This window comes from Vicia villosa, linkage group LG6, assembly GCF_029867415.1.
Source record: "Vicia villosa cultivar HV-30 ecotype Madison, WI linkage group LG6, Vvil1.0, whole genome shotgun sequence".
Classification (NCBI taxonomy): domain Eukaryota; kingdom Viridiplantae; phylum Streptophyta; class Magnoliopsida; order Fabales; family Fabaceae; genus Vicia; species Vicia villosa.
Window position 1 is genome coordinate 130,489,955 of NC_081185.1, and position 14,474 is coordinate 130,504,428.

At 34.5% G+C, this 14,474-nt stretch overlaps 1 non-coding gene across 1 annotated transcript; it reads right to left on the minus strand.

The window, feature by feature from the left end:
• Positions 1 to 12,436: 12,436 nt before the first annotated feature.
• TRNAA-AGC (transfer RNA alanine (anticodon AGC)) lies at positions 12,437 to 12,509 on the minus strand. Its single transcript has one exon. It is a non-coding gene; the product is annotated as a tRNA-Ala (tRNA).
• Between the last annotated feature and the right edge of the window lie 1,965 nt (positions 12,510 to 14,474).

Here is a 14,474-nt window from a genome sequence, read left to right on the forward strand (position 1 = left end):
CTTCAGAAATCTGCAAAACAGAAGAGGAGAACAAGCTTCTCCTCCCTTCTAAGGGTCCCAGCAAGCAAAATACATCAATAACATGTTTTCTACCCTAGTTTTTCACAATTTATCAAAAAATTCCTAAATCTAAAAACCTAAACTTCTAAAACTAAATTAATGGAAAGAGAAGAGAAGAAGAACAAACCTTTGATGATTGATGACAGTGGAGAGACGAAAATAGTGAGGCAAATGCAAGAATCTAAGAGTAAGTGTGTGTTTGTTCTTTTTCTTTTCTTGGAACAAAGAGGAAGGGCAAGAGTGGAGGCAAAACCTCCAAAAACCCTAAATCTCAATTCTGAAAACGAACCGGGTCGGGCCCAGCATGGGTGGGCCCAAACAAAATTATTTTTTTTTTTTCAAAAATACGCACAGCGCGCTACGCGCGCAGACTCGGCGCGACGCGCCCTCATCTCTGCCTGGAAGGGGTCCTTGAGTACACATAGCGCGCGACGCGCGCATATGGGTGCGACGCGCGCTACACCAGAAACAGCAGAAAAACTGCATTGTTTCAGCACGCCCAAAAATACCGGTAGATCGTTTCTGGCTCGACGACAACTCAAAAATCCCACCTGCAAAAATAACACAAATACAAGTGAATATATACAACTTGGGGTGCCTCCCAAGAGCGCTTTGTTTAACGTCGGTCAGCTCGACGGTCAAAGGCAATCAAGGATCGCCAAACGATAAAACGCAAGTTTCACGATTAAAATCGCTTCCTCGATACACCTTCAACCTCTGACCATTTACTACCCACTCTTGGTTTGATTTTTGGTCCTCTATCACAATAGCCCCTTGGCTTCTCACTTCTTTGACCAAAAACGGTCCGGACCATTTAGACTTCAACTTTCCCGGAAAAAGTCTTAACCGGGAATTGAAGAGTAAAACTAATTGCCCTACCTTAAAGTCCTTCATTCTAACCTTACTATCATGATAGAATTTGGTCTTTTCCTTGTAAATCGAATTGGACTTATAGGCATGCAATCTCATCTCTTCCAACTCATTAAGTTGGATTTTTCTTCTCTCTCCACACAACTTGTGGTCAAAATTCAAAAGCTTCAAGGCCCAATATGCCTTATGCTCTAGTTCTACGGGAAGGTGGCAACTTTTACCATACACCATTTGGAATGGTGTAAGACCGATCGGTGCTTTGAAAGCGGTCCGATACGCCCACAAGGTTTCATCTAACTTCATTGACCAATCCTTCCTAGAACTAGACACAGTTTTCTCAAGAATTCTCTTAATCTCTCGATTGGTCCTCTCAACTTGCCCATTTGTTTGTGGATGATATGGAGTAGCTACCTTGTGCTTGACTCCATATTGCTCCAACACTTTTTCAAGCGGAGCATTACAAAAATGAGATCCACCATCACTAATTATCACTCTTGGCGAGCCAAACCGCGAAAATATATTTTTCTTCAAAAACTTTATCACGGTCTTACCATCTGCTTTGGGTGAAGCAATCGCTTCCACCCACTTAGACACATAATCAACAGCTACCAAGATGTATTCATTTGACATTGAGGAAGGGAATGGTCCAACAAAATCAATGCCCCAACAATCGAATACCTCAACTTCTACAATACTTTGGAGGGGCATTTCCTCTCTTTTCCCTATTCCACCAGTTCTTTGACAACTGTCGCATGAGGCAACATGGTGGTAAGCATCTTTGAACAAAGTAGGCCACCAAAATCCCGATTGAAGGACTTTTGTGGCCGTACGCAAACCATTAAAATGACCACCATAAGGCGAATTGTGGCAATGCCACAAAATGCTTTTTGCCTCCTCATCCGCGACACATCTTCTCAAAAGATTGTCACTACTCAACTTAAACAAGTGAGGATCGTCCCAAACATAAAAATTAGCATCGTTTAAAAACTTTTTTCTTTGATTCCAAGTTAGATCCTCCGGTATCCAGCCAGATGCTTTGTGATTAGCCATATCTGCGAACCAGGGTCTAACTTCTTGTACCATGTACAGTTTTTCATCGGGGAATTCTTCCCTCACCTCTTTTTCATTGTTTGTCACCTCGGTATTCACTAACCGAGACAAATGATCCGCAATCAAATTTTCTGTACCTTTCTTATCTTTCACTTCAAGATCAAATTCTTGAAGCAAAAGAATCCACCGAATAAGCCTCTGTTTTGAATCAGGCTTGGTGAGAAGATATTTGATTGCGGCATGATCAGTATAACACACAACTTTAGAACCAATGAGGTAAGAGCGAAACTTTTCCAATGCAAATACAATTGCGAGCAATTCTTTTTCGGTAGTGGCATAGTTAACCTGTGCCTCATTTAAAACTTTGCTCGCATAATGTATAGCATGGAATTGTTTGTTCTTCCTTTGGCCTAAGACCGCACCAACCGCATAGTCACTCGCATCGCACATGAGTTCAAACTCAAGCGACCAATTAGGAGCGACAATTATGGGTGTGGTGGTCAAATTTGCTTTAAGTTCTAGGAAAGCTTTTAGACATGATTCATCAAAATTAAATTCCATACCTTTGTTGAGCAAATTACTCAAAGGCTTTGCGACCTTGGAGAAATCCTTGATGAATCTTCTATAGAACCCAGCATGTCCCAAGAAGCTCCTTATGCCTTTCACATTCACCGGAGGGGGAAGTTTTTCAATAACTTCAATTTTTGCCGGATCGACCTCAAGACCCTTTGAAGAAACCTTGTGGCCAAGAACAATCCCATCCGTCACCATGAAAGTGCATTTCTCCCAGTTGAGAACCAAATTTGTTTCAATGCATCTCTCCATTACCACATCAAGGTTCTTTAAGCACAAGTCAAATGACGACCCGTACACAGAAAAATCATCCATGAACACCTCGATGCTTTTCTCAATCAAATCAGAGAAGATAGCTTGCATGCACCTTTGAAATGTTGCAGGAGCATTACATAGTCCAAATGGCATTCTTCGGTAAGCGAAAACGCCAAAAGGACATGTAAAAGCAGTTTTCTCGTGGTCCGCCGGATTCACTGATATTTGATTGTATCCCGAATAACCATCCAAGAAACAATAGAAATTTCTTCCGGCTAACCTCTCTAACATTTGATCCATAAAAGGCAATGGAAAGTGATCTTTTCTTGTTGCTTGGTTCAACCTCCTATAGTCAATACACATACGCCACCCGGTCACCGCTCTCGAAGGAATCAACTCGTTCTTCTCATTTCTCACAACTGTCAATCCACCCTTCTTAGGAACCACATGCACCGGGCTCACCCATTCACTATCGGAGATGGGATAAATCATCCCCGCCTCTAATAACTTCACAACCTCTTTTCTAACAACTTCTTTCATGGTTGGATTCAATCGCCTTTGAGGTTGTGCCACGGGCCGAAAATCATCTTCTAACATAATCTTATGCATACAATAGGCCGGACTAATACCCTTCAAGTCGGATAAAACCCATCCTATTGCTTCTTGATTCTTCGTCAACACTTCCTTCAATCGATGCTCTTCCTTGTTAGACAAACCACTATTAATGATAACCGGCTTAGTAGAATTGTCACCGAGAAACACGTATTTCAAGTGAGATGGTAACACATTCAACTCCACCTTTTGCTCTTCAACTTTAGGTTCATCCTTCAACTCTTCAATTTGAGTTTCAAATGGATTCATCTCCTCACAAGCCTCTAAGTTTCTCAAGCAATCTTCAATTTCCTTCTCTTGATCTTTGGTGAGAACTTCGAGAGCTTCCATTAAAGTCTTCTCAAGAGGATTCGACAAGTGCATTTGATTCTCCACTTTCATAATAGCCCTTTCGGTAGCATCGATTCTAAAACAATCATCCTCATCATTAGGATGCTTGATGGCTTCAAAGAGATCAAGACATAATTCTTCATCTTGGTACCTTAATTTCATTAAGCCATCATCAATATCGATCATCATTCGGGCCGTCTTCATAAAAGGCCTTCCTAAGATCAATGGAATCTCAGGATCTTCTTCCATGTCTATGACGATAAAATCAACAGGATACCAAAATTTGTCAACCTTGACAAGCAAGTCTTCCGCAACTCCATGAGGATGAGCTGTGGATTTATCTGCTAATGATAACGTCATTCTTGTCGGCTTCAAATCATTGATTCCTAATCTTCTCACCATAGACAATGGGATCAAATTAATGCTAGAACCGGTATCTACCAAACCTTTGCCTATGTGAACATTTCCAATAGACACCGGTAAGGTTACCCGCCCAGGATCATTTGATTTTATCGGAGTAGTGCGTTGAATTAACGCATTACAACAAGAGCTCACCGTTACTACCTCCGGATCCAAGAATCTTCTCTTCTTAGTGATGATGTCTTTGATGAATTTTGCATACATCGGCATTTGCTCTAATGCTTCGGAAAAAGGGACATTGATTTGCAACTTGCTAAAAATGTCCAAGAACCGAGCATAGTGCTTTGCATCTTCTTTCTTTGACGGACCAGGAGGGTAAGGTAATTTCTTCACTTGTATAGAATCATCCACCTTCTTCTTTCCCTTTTCACTCACACTCAATTTTTTTCTCTCTTTTTCTACAACTTTCTCAAGAGTTTCTTTTTCCACTAATTCTTTCTCTTTCTCATTTTCAACTAAATCACCCTCAACATTTTTTTCTACTTCAATCACCCTATCTTTTTCACTCTCAACAATTTCCTCCTCAACTATTTCTCCTACACCCATATCAATATTTCTACCGCTACGAGTTAGAATTGACTTACAATGCTCACGAGGATTTTCTTGTGTAGTAGCCGGAAAAGGACCTTTGTTTTGATCGGCAAGTTGCTTTGACAATTGCCCGACTTGAGTTTCAAGGTTCTTAATTGCGGCATCCGTACTCTTTTGGCTTGCAATTTGCAATTGCATGAATTGGCTAAGAGTGTCCTCGATAGAAAGCTTTGTTTGTTGAGGTTGTTGATTGTAACCGCCTTGATAAGGATTTTGACGATTCGATGGGCCCGCTTCCGGCCTCCATCCTTGTTGATAACCTTGATTACCTCTTTGTTGGTAACCTTGGTTATTGTTGTAAGGTTGTTGTTGTTGTCTTCCACCATATCCTTGATTAGGATTAGACACATAATTCACCTCTTCACCCGGTGGAGGACAAAAACCTGTTTGATGGTCACCCCTACACAATTCACAACACATCACATGTTGATTTTTAGAAGGGCTCCCATTTATCTCTTTGATTTGTTGAGGGAGTTTTGACATTTGTTGAGTGAGCAATTCTACTTGTTGTGTCAATAACTTGTTTTGAGCAAGTATTGCATCACTAGTATTCAATTCAAGAACTCCCGGTTTTCTTTGCAATGCACTACGGTTGTGTTGCCCTTGATGATCATTCAAAGCCATTCTATCAATGATAGCAATCGCTTCTGCAGCAGTTTTTGACATCAACGAACCACCCGCGGTAGCATCTAAAAGAGTTTTTGGTTGAGGTTGGAGTCCATTTCTAAAGATATGGATTTGAGACAACTCATCAAACCCATGACCTTTGCACTTTCTAACCATGGACTTGAACCTCTCCCATGCTTCATTGAGAGATTCATTCGAACCTTGAGAGAACACCGCAATAGAAGTTTTCGCTTCCATGAACCTATTGTGAGGAAAGAACCGATCCAAGAACTTCTCTTCTAACTCGTTCCAATTTGTCATGACATTATTAGGTTGATCAAGGTACCATTCCTTAGCTTTTCCAATTAAGGAATGAGGAAAAAGTCTCCTGAACACCTGTTCTTCTTGGTCTTCCGGAGCACCTATTGTTCCGGCAATCTCGTAGAACTTTGTTAGATGAGTAAATGGATCCTCGTGATCTGCCCCTGTGAACGGATTTTGGTATAATAATTGAAGTAACCCCGTCTTCATTTCGGAGTTTCTTCCATTGGCCTGATCACGAGCAAATTGTGCATTGAGACGAGGGCTGTTAACACATGGCCCTCGAGGTGGTGGATCCGCAGCCATTTCTTCCTCAACCAAGTTTTCAACAGGAGTTGAAGAAGAAGATGCCTCTTGTTGCTGTCTTCTTTCCCTAGCTAGTTGTCTCCTCCTACGAGTTTTGCTATTCTCTCTACGAGCAGTCCTCTCAATCTCAGGATCAAAAAGGAGTTGATCTGCAGGTACACGTCCTCGCATAAACTGTAATCTGAAAAACTAACCAAGCAAATTAACAAACACAAGGAAAATAAATTTAGAAACAAGATATTAATTATAAGACTCAATACAAAACAAACTATTGCAATGCTTGCAATATCTAAACAACAATCCCCGGCAACGGCGCCATTTTGTTGAAAGAGTATTGTGGTGTACTTTTCGCTATTATCGTATCCACAGGGATTATTGCGATATCACCGCCGTTCTATAGCCTATTTTGTCTTGAGTTATGGTTACTTTAAATTTGGGTTTGCAAAAGATCATTCAATTCTTTTAGTAGCAAAGAGTAAATTAATGAAAGTTCTAAGTTAAAGAAAATGTATCAAGATTCGATTTCATCGACCTAAATTTGTATGTCTCCTTATAAATAGATGCTTATGAACTTGCTAACGATCAATATAATTACGTATCGACACCTATATCGTCCGTGTCCGCAACGATATAGTTAGATTTACCGTATTGTTTAACCGACGATTTCTCCACCGTTTAAACAATACAAATAACGTTTTAAGAACCGATACTTAGTAAACATCAAACTCTAAATCCATGTCTGCAACTTATAGTTTGAAAGATGATTAGTTAGGTCTAGATACAAACATTGATGTCTCAAACACTTATACCAAAGAAAAAGCTTTAATAAACAAACTAAACCATCTATATTGATCATCACTTGTTCATACACATATATTCACAAGAAAAACATACAAAAGGCTAGGAAGATTACATCTTATCTTGATACAAAAGTGATTTAGCTATCCATGAGAATGGTAGCTTGCACAAGAAGTAAAGGATGAAGATCAACAAGCATCAAAGGCGATTAATCGACGATCAAAGCTTCCAATCTTCGATTCTTTGTTTGCTACAGTGCACAAGTGTTCTTTTGCTCTCAAGATCAACCAACAAACACAAAATATCTGAAAACCCCTTTATATAGCATTTCTGAATTCTGTCCAGGGCGCGTCGCGCCCTCCAGCGCGCTTCGCGCCAATACACTTAAAATTATAAACCGCCCATGCGCGCGACGCGCGCAACTCTCTGCCAGGAAGCTCCAAAATATCTCGCCCAGGGCGCGACGCGCCCACATCTCCGCGCGACGCGCGCAACTCTCTGCCTGGGACTCTCTTGCAAAGCTCAAAACAAGCTCCAAACTTCCCCAAAATTGGCTAAAACCTACAAAAATCATAACTAAAACACATATTAACATAAAATGAAAGCTTAATATTATAAACTATAAATAATTATTTAAAACTTCAGGGAATTGTACGAATATCCGATAAAAACGGTCGAAAGGTGCCATTCATTTAAACTAAATATAAACACAATTTGGCACCTAACAACCCTCATTATCTTTTATTTCATTTTTTGATGTATTTTGAATTTTAAAATTTTTATTTGAATATTAAAATTATACATTTAATAATTTTAAAATGTTTATTTTAGTGTTGAAATTAGGAAGGTTTTTTCTTAAGAATTGTTATCTTAATGAAGTGCATCACAATAAACAAAAAAGTCAATGTTATTGTCAGGATTCTTGCGAATATATAATTATGTTTTATTAATATTTTATTAAATTTGATTACAATTTAAATGATTTGTATATTATAATTTTTTTATATTTAATAAAAAATTCAGTTTAACTCAACGGATTATCCACTTAACAGATATCCGCACAGATATTTGGTTTGACTCCACTACTAGAAAATTCGTTTTTAGTGACCGAATTAGAGACCGAAAAAGCTTATAAATCGGTCACTAAAACGTTTAGAGACCGATTTAGCGACCATTAATTTTCGGTTGAAAAAGTGCTAGTCGCTAAGCTCTTGTGACGAATTTAGTGACCGAAATTTAGAGACCGAATTTAGTGTTCTTTTTCATAAAATAAAATTAAAATTCTGATACATAGGAATTGAACTTGTGACCTCCGTGTATTCTAATAACAACTTGCCACTACACCACTTAACAATTATTGTTATATTTTATATTTAAACATATATACATATAGTTTTTAAAATATATTATATGTTAAAACAATAAAAATATGAAAATTTTAGAAAAAATTTAAATTTAAAAGAGAATTAAAATCTTTAAAAAAAATGGAAAGGAAATGGTAAAAATAATAAAGAGGATTAAAATAGAAAAAGAAAACAAAAAATATTAGTGACCGAAATTTCGGTCTCTAATTTATATATAAAAATTAAATTGAATATAAAAATATTTTTTGTGACCGATTTAGTGACCACTTAAAATTGGCTCATGAATATTAAATTTTGGTGGCTAATTCGGTCACTATAGTGACCAAAATTCCGGTCACAAAATATTGGTCTCTAAATCGGTGGCAGATTTATTTTAGTGACCGATTTAGTGACTTCTTAAAATTTGCCCATGAATATAAAATTTTTGTGGCTAATTCGGTCACTACAGTGACCAAAAATTTCCGGTCACTAAATCGGTCACTAAAAGCAAATTTTTTAGTAGTGCTCCGCCACTGTCCACAAATATCTTAAAACTCACGGATTACCCGCTTAGCAGATATCCGCACAGACACAAATATGAGACGGATATGGATATCATATTTATCAAACGGGCCAGACACGTATATCATACTATCATTTTCATGGATATTTATTTACATCCCTGGTCTCAATGTCTCTTGAATCCTAAATGTTTAATCGATTGTCACTCTAGCTCATTATGATTCATAGACTTCTAAACAAGTGATATCAGAATCATGGTTAGTCTCACAGATGTAGGAGTATAAGTGAGATCCTAGTATAAATCAAAGTTAGTGATGCGAGGGAGTCACGTGTGGAGTAGTAGGATTGAGATCCTAGCTAGTATGCATCAAAGCTAGTGATGTGAATGAATTACACTTATTAAAATGATTGTTAAGATTCAAGTGTGATTTAGTGGGAGTTTTTGTTATACGTCTCATTAAAATTAATATTATTTAAATAAGATTAGTATAATTAAAATTTTGATCATAAAAGTTTATTTTTAATATGTTTTTAGCATTCTACATCTTACCTCCCTTCACATATGTTATACCATTTTTTTTATTGGGCTAATACGTATACGTCTTTTATGAAATTTTTGGTATATATCATACTAAGAATTATCTTATTTAGACACAATTATTAGAATTAAATAAAGTTAAGATAAAAATAAATGTACGTTGTCTAAACATGCTAATAATATTATTACAATTTGAAAATGAAAAATAAAGATATTCAAAACTATATTCAGCAACAACTGAAGCATACAAAATATTGTTTATATTGTAATCATTGACGTTCTTTAAGAAGAAGGTCGAACATGAAATCTTTATTCGAAGAATTTTCTTTTTTCCTGTAATTTTTTTTCCGTAGTAAAGCAAAAATGTAACTCATGTTAGACTTTTCTTAAAGAAAAAGATAGTGAAATTAATAGTAATTAGTGTAATATAGTATTTTTTTTACCTTGTAAAGATTCGAATCAATTCTTCATACATCCCTTTATATTGTAATCATTGACGTTCTTTAAGAAGAAGGTCGAACATGAAATCTTTATTCGAAGAATTTTCTTTTTTCCTGTAATTTTTTTTCCGTAGTAAAGCAAAAATGTAACTCATGTTAGACTTTTCTTAAAGAAAAAGATAGTGAAATTAATAGTAATTAGTGTAATATAGTATTTTTTTTTACCTTGTAAAGATTCGAATCAATTCTTCATACATCCCTTTATCAATGAATTCTCGAGTTTTAAAAAACTACAAATACATCACTAAATGTCATATCAATAAACAAATACATTCAAAACATGTGACTCGTAGAGTATAATATAATTGATTATGACATAACTAAATGTAATACTCGGAGAATATAGATACTTTGTTTTAGGTTAGATTCGATAGAATAACAACTCTGACTTGTTTTTGAATCACATGGATTCCTGGTAAAAAAAGGAAGACAATTGACTTGATAAATATATATATATATATATATATATATATATATATATATATATATATATATATATATATATATATATATATATATATATATATATATATATATATATATATATATATATATATATGATGATCCAATAATAAATGGTAAATTCATGTTTGCAAAATTATTTTAGGGATAAATGTTCGTAAATGAATAAAATAAAAACCTCTGCATCCTTGAGATTTTATTTCTCTTTTCACCATTTTTTAAAGTTGTGTTTTATCTATTATCGCGTTGGAGCTCCAACCCACGAAATAATTTTTCAGACATTTGACCTATTTTAATAAGGATGGTAAAAGTATTAGTGAAATGGAGATGATGCTGCAACAAATATTTTTTTTATACATATTAAAGAAAATGTAAATACACCTTATTATCGAGTTTGTTGATGGATGAAAGTGTTTGTTCATCCTTCCATGTAAATACACTCTTGAAAAATATTTAAAAAAATTGTAAACAATAATTGAAATTAAAGATTATTAAACATAAAGTGTCAGAGATTTACTTACAAAATTACTTACCTCGTAGTACCATAAATGATGAACAACATGTTGCCCATGCCACACGAGAAGAGACGTGTTTAGGGATGGCAATGGGTAGGGTTTGGACAGGGTACTATAGTACCCGTCCCCATACCCGCAGTTTAAAAAAATCCCCGTACCCGAGCCCAAACCCGCGTGGGTATCAATATTCATGCCCGTACCCGTATCCTGTGGGTACTTCAATGCCCATACCCGTACCCGTTTACCTGCATTTATAGTAAAATTAAATCATTTAATTACAAAATATCATACAATTTAAGTCTTTTTAACAATATTAAAAAAATTATGTATGTTATTGTTGAGTTAAGAAACAAATAAACACTTTTATTAAAATGTATAATGATTTAATAGCGATATATTTTTTTAAAAAAATTTAGTATCATGCATTTTATATAATAATATAAATGACATTATAGAAATATGTAGTGTGGGTATGGGGCGGGTTGGGTAGTAAGGTACCCGTGCCCGCACCCATACCCGCATATTTTAATGGGTAATTACCCGTGCCTGTGCCCATACCCATTTTTAAGGGTATTTATCCTACCCGATATGAGGTTTCTCCTCATTTATCCATACCCATTTTTAAGTGGTTTCTCCTCAAGTGCACATACCCATTTTTAAGTGGTTTCTCCTCAAGTGCACATACCTGCTCTTCTTGTACATTCGACACCAATTGTGCTTTTCTTCCTACATCTCCACGAGGAATAATTCTACCGTCGCGTCCTTGCCGCATCTACATTAATAAAAAATAGTTTTAATCAATTTTAAAAAGAATAAAAATAAGATCAAATGACTTTCATTTAAGACATCCAGTGACTGAAACATATGATCAGAAAACTTATTCAAAAAACTTTCGGAGAATTAGTTTATAGATCAGGGAACTTGAAAGTAAGACTTCTGATGTTGTTTTGTGGTTCAGATAATTTGGAAGTAAGTCTTTCAGGTGAATTTTATGGTTTGAAAAATTTGAAAGTAAGGCTTCCAGGTGAATTTTATGGTTTGAAAAACTTGAAAGTAAGACTTTCGATTCTATTTTGTGGTTCGAAGAATTTAGGGATTAGTGTTCCGATTCTGTTTTGTGGCTTGAAGAATGTGGGGTAACTTAAAATTGGATTAGATAACTTAAAATTAGAATGAAAAATAAAATAATTTTTTTATATATATTTTATTTATATTGAGACATTTTGATCAAATCAAACAAATTACACGAGTGGTGAGATAATTTTAAGAGTATGGACTAAAATTTTCTAACTTATACAAATTTTTTATACTATATTTTTATTTTAAAATTTGATTGGATACCTATGTCATGTAAACAAAAATTATCTAAACGAAATTAATAAATAAAATTTGATTGAATCCTGAGGTGCATATCTAAAATTTATTGCCAAAACAATAAAATTTATTGTTATGATTTCCATTAGATAAATATAAAGAAATACTAGTTTGCTTGCCAAAACAATTTAAAGAGAAAAAAAAACTACCTAGAGAGTAATGAGATACTGCAGATTAATAAAATTGTGTGAAACAAATTAATGATGAAAGTTTAGTTTCTTTAGCGAAAAGGTGATGATAAAAGTATTTTGGTTTCATATAAAAAACGCTGATGATAAAAGCATGCAACACGCGTGAAAAGTACAACGTAAATGAACGAAAACATTGAAAAAAACCAAACGCGTGAAAAGTACAACTTAAACGAACAAAAACATTGAAAAAAAGCAAATTTGGAGATGCGGGGTATCGATCCCCGTACCTCTCGCATGCTAAGCGAGCGCTCTACCATCTGAGCTACATCCCCTTGAAGCTTTACAATTTCATATTTATTATTTAAACTATTTTGTAATAATGTTTTTGATAGCAAACGTACTATTAGATGTACTACTCACTTAAACAAGACATTGAAGATTGTTAAAAAGAAACAGAGACGACACAATAGAAACTTTGACGTAAAATTGTTTCGTGCAGTTCAAAAAAACTGAAAATATAATGTGCATTTAGAGTTATATAATTTTATTTTATAAAATATTTTCCCTTTCTAATTTTAATTTTTTTGTTGTTGTTAATTTTAATTATTGGCAAATAGATAATAGATTTTTTAAGTGAAGGATTATCTGCATATTATTTTAAATATATAAGAAAACTACTTTTTTATTATTTTTATAAATAGGGCATCCCTAACTAGCATGTTTACAAACACAATTCAATGATCATATTATGCAGCCGTCTATGTTAGCTGCAGTAGTGCTGCTGATATAAACTACGGGAGTTAGTTAATTTATCACTTAATTAATTAGTTACTAATTAATTAATTAATAACAGTTAGTTGTTTAGAACATAATTATGATATTGGTTAGTCAATTGATCTAGTTCATCTATAAATACATGAGGCAATATATTTGTAAAATCAACAACTTACAAGTACAACACATCTTATTGAAGATTAACTATACAGGATGAAATCAATGCTATGAAGAGAAATACCACTTGAATGTTGAAATTCCTCTTCACAAGAAGCCAATTACTGTGAAGTTAGTCTCATTGATATTTTTCTTGCTAGCTTTTCAATAGATATATTTTTCCATTCCACTGTTCCATTTTGTTAGGGAGACCATTGAGAAAAAAAAATGTATTCAATTTCATTTCTCAAAATCTACATTATTTTGGATAATCTTAGTTAATTTTTGAAAGACAACAAAGATGTGTATTTTCTACGTTATCCTTTGCTCAATATTTATTCAAGCTATCATGATATTCCTCTAATCACCACTTCGATACACTATTTAGAAAACGAAGTTGTAATCTTTTGACAAGTTTATCCTCTAATGACGAGACATTGAATCTTTATAAGATTATTATCTGAAGAATAACTTTGATGATTTTTCTCACAATATAATGACTTCATATTTTAGAGAAAATTAATATGTGACACACTAGCATATATAATGCACGACAATTCCTATTATGAGTACAAGGTTGTTGTGTTAAATTATACCAAAAGAACTATCATCTAAAAGACTTATCTACAATAATAACAGAGAAACCAAAGTTTAAGAATCCAATACTATTTATCCCTGCATAATTATACTAGTTCAAATATGTAGACACGATGAATCATCTAAAATACATGCCAAAATTAAATTATCTTTTACAACAATAACTCATAATTTTAAAATTCATATAAGTAATAATAAAATAATGTTCTACTACAATTTTAAAATTCATATAAGTAATAATAAAAAGTATTTGCATTGAACTTAAAAATTATAGTTAAAAGTATGATCATTTGAGAAAGGTTATAAGATCATGTAGATATTTCTTTGGAAAAAATGAACATAAACATTAAAAGTGGCTTTGGAATATTACAAAAAGGAATTTCGGTGGAGTCATCTCCTTGTGTCCTCATCCCAGTGCCAGATTTACAACAACAAGTCTTGAAGAATAAAGAGACAAATGTTACTTTGGTTCATCGAAATCAAAGCTCGGAAGATAGCAGCTCCTCAGACGGCTCGGAGTTTGTGGAAGAATCCCAATCCCAACTGCATCCTCCTATAACATCAAATAAGAAGTCTAATTCTAATGAAATTTTTCTCAAGAATTCTTGGAGTATCCTATCGGAAGAAGCTGAAGATGTTGAGTGAGATAATGATGATGATGATTTTGACACTGAGAAACTCAAACTTCAACTGGTGAAATCCAAATCGCTCAAGAAGAAGATTCGAAAAAAAGCGACATCAAAAAATTCTCTCACCACCAGATCTCATTC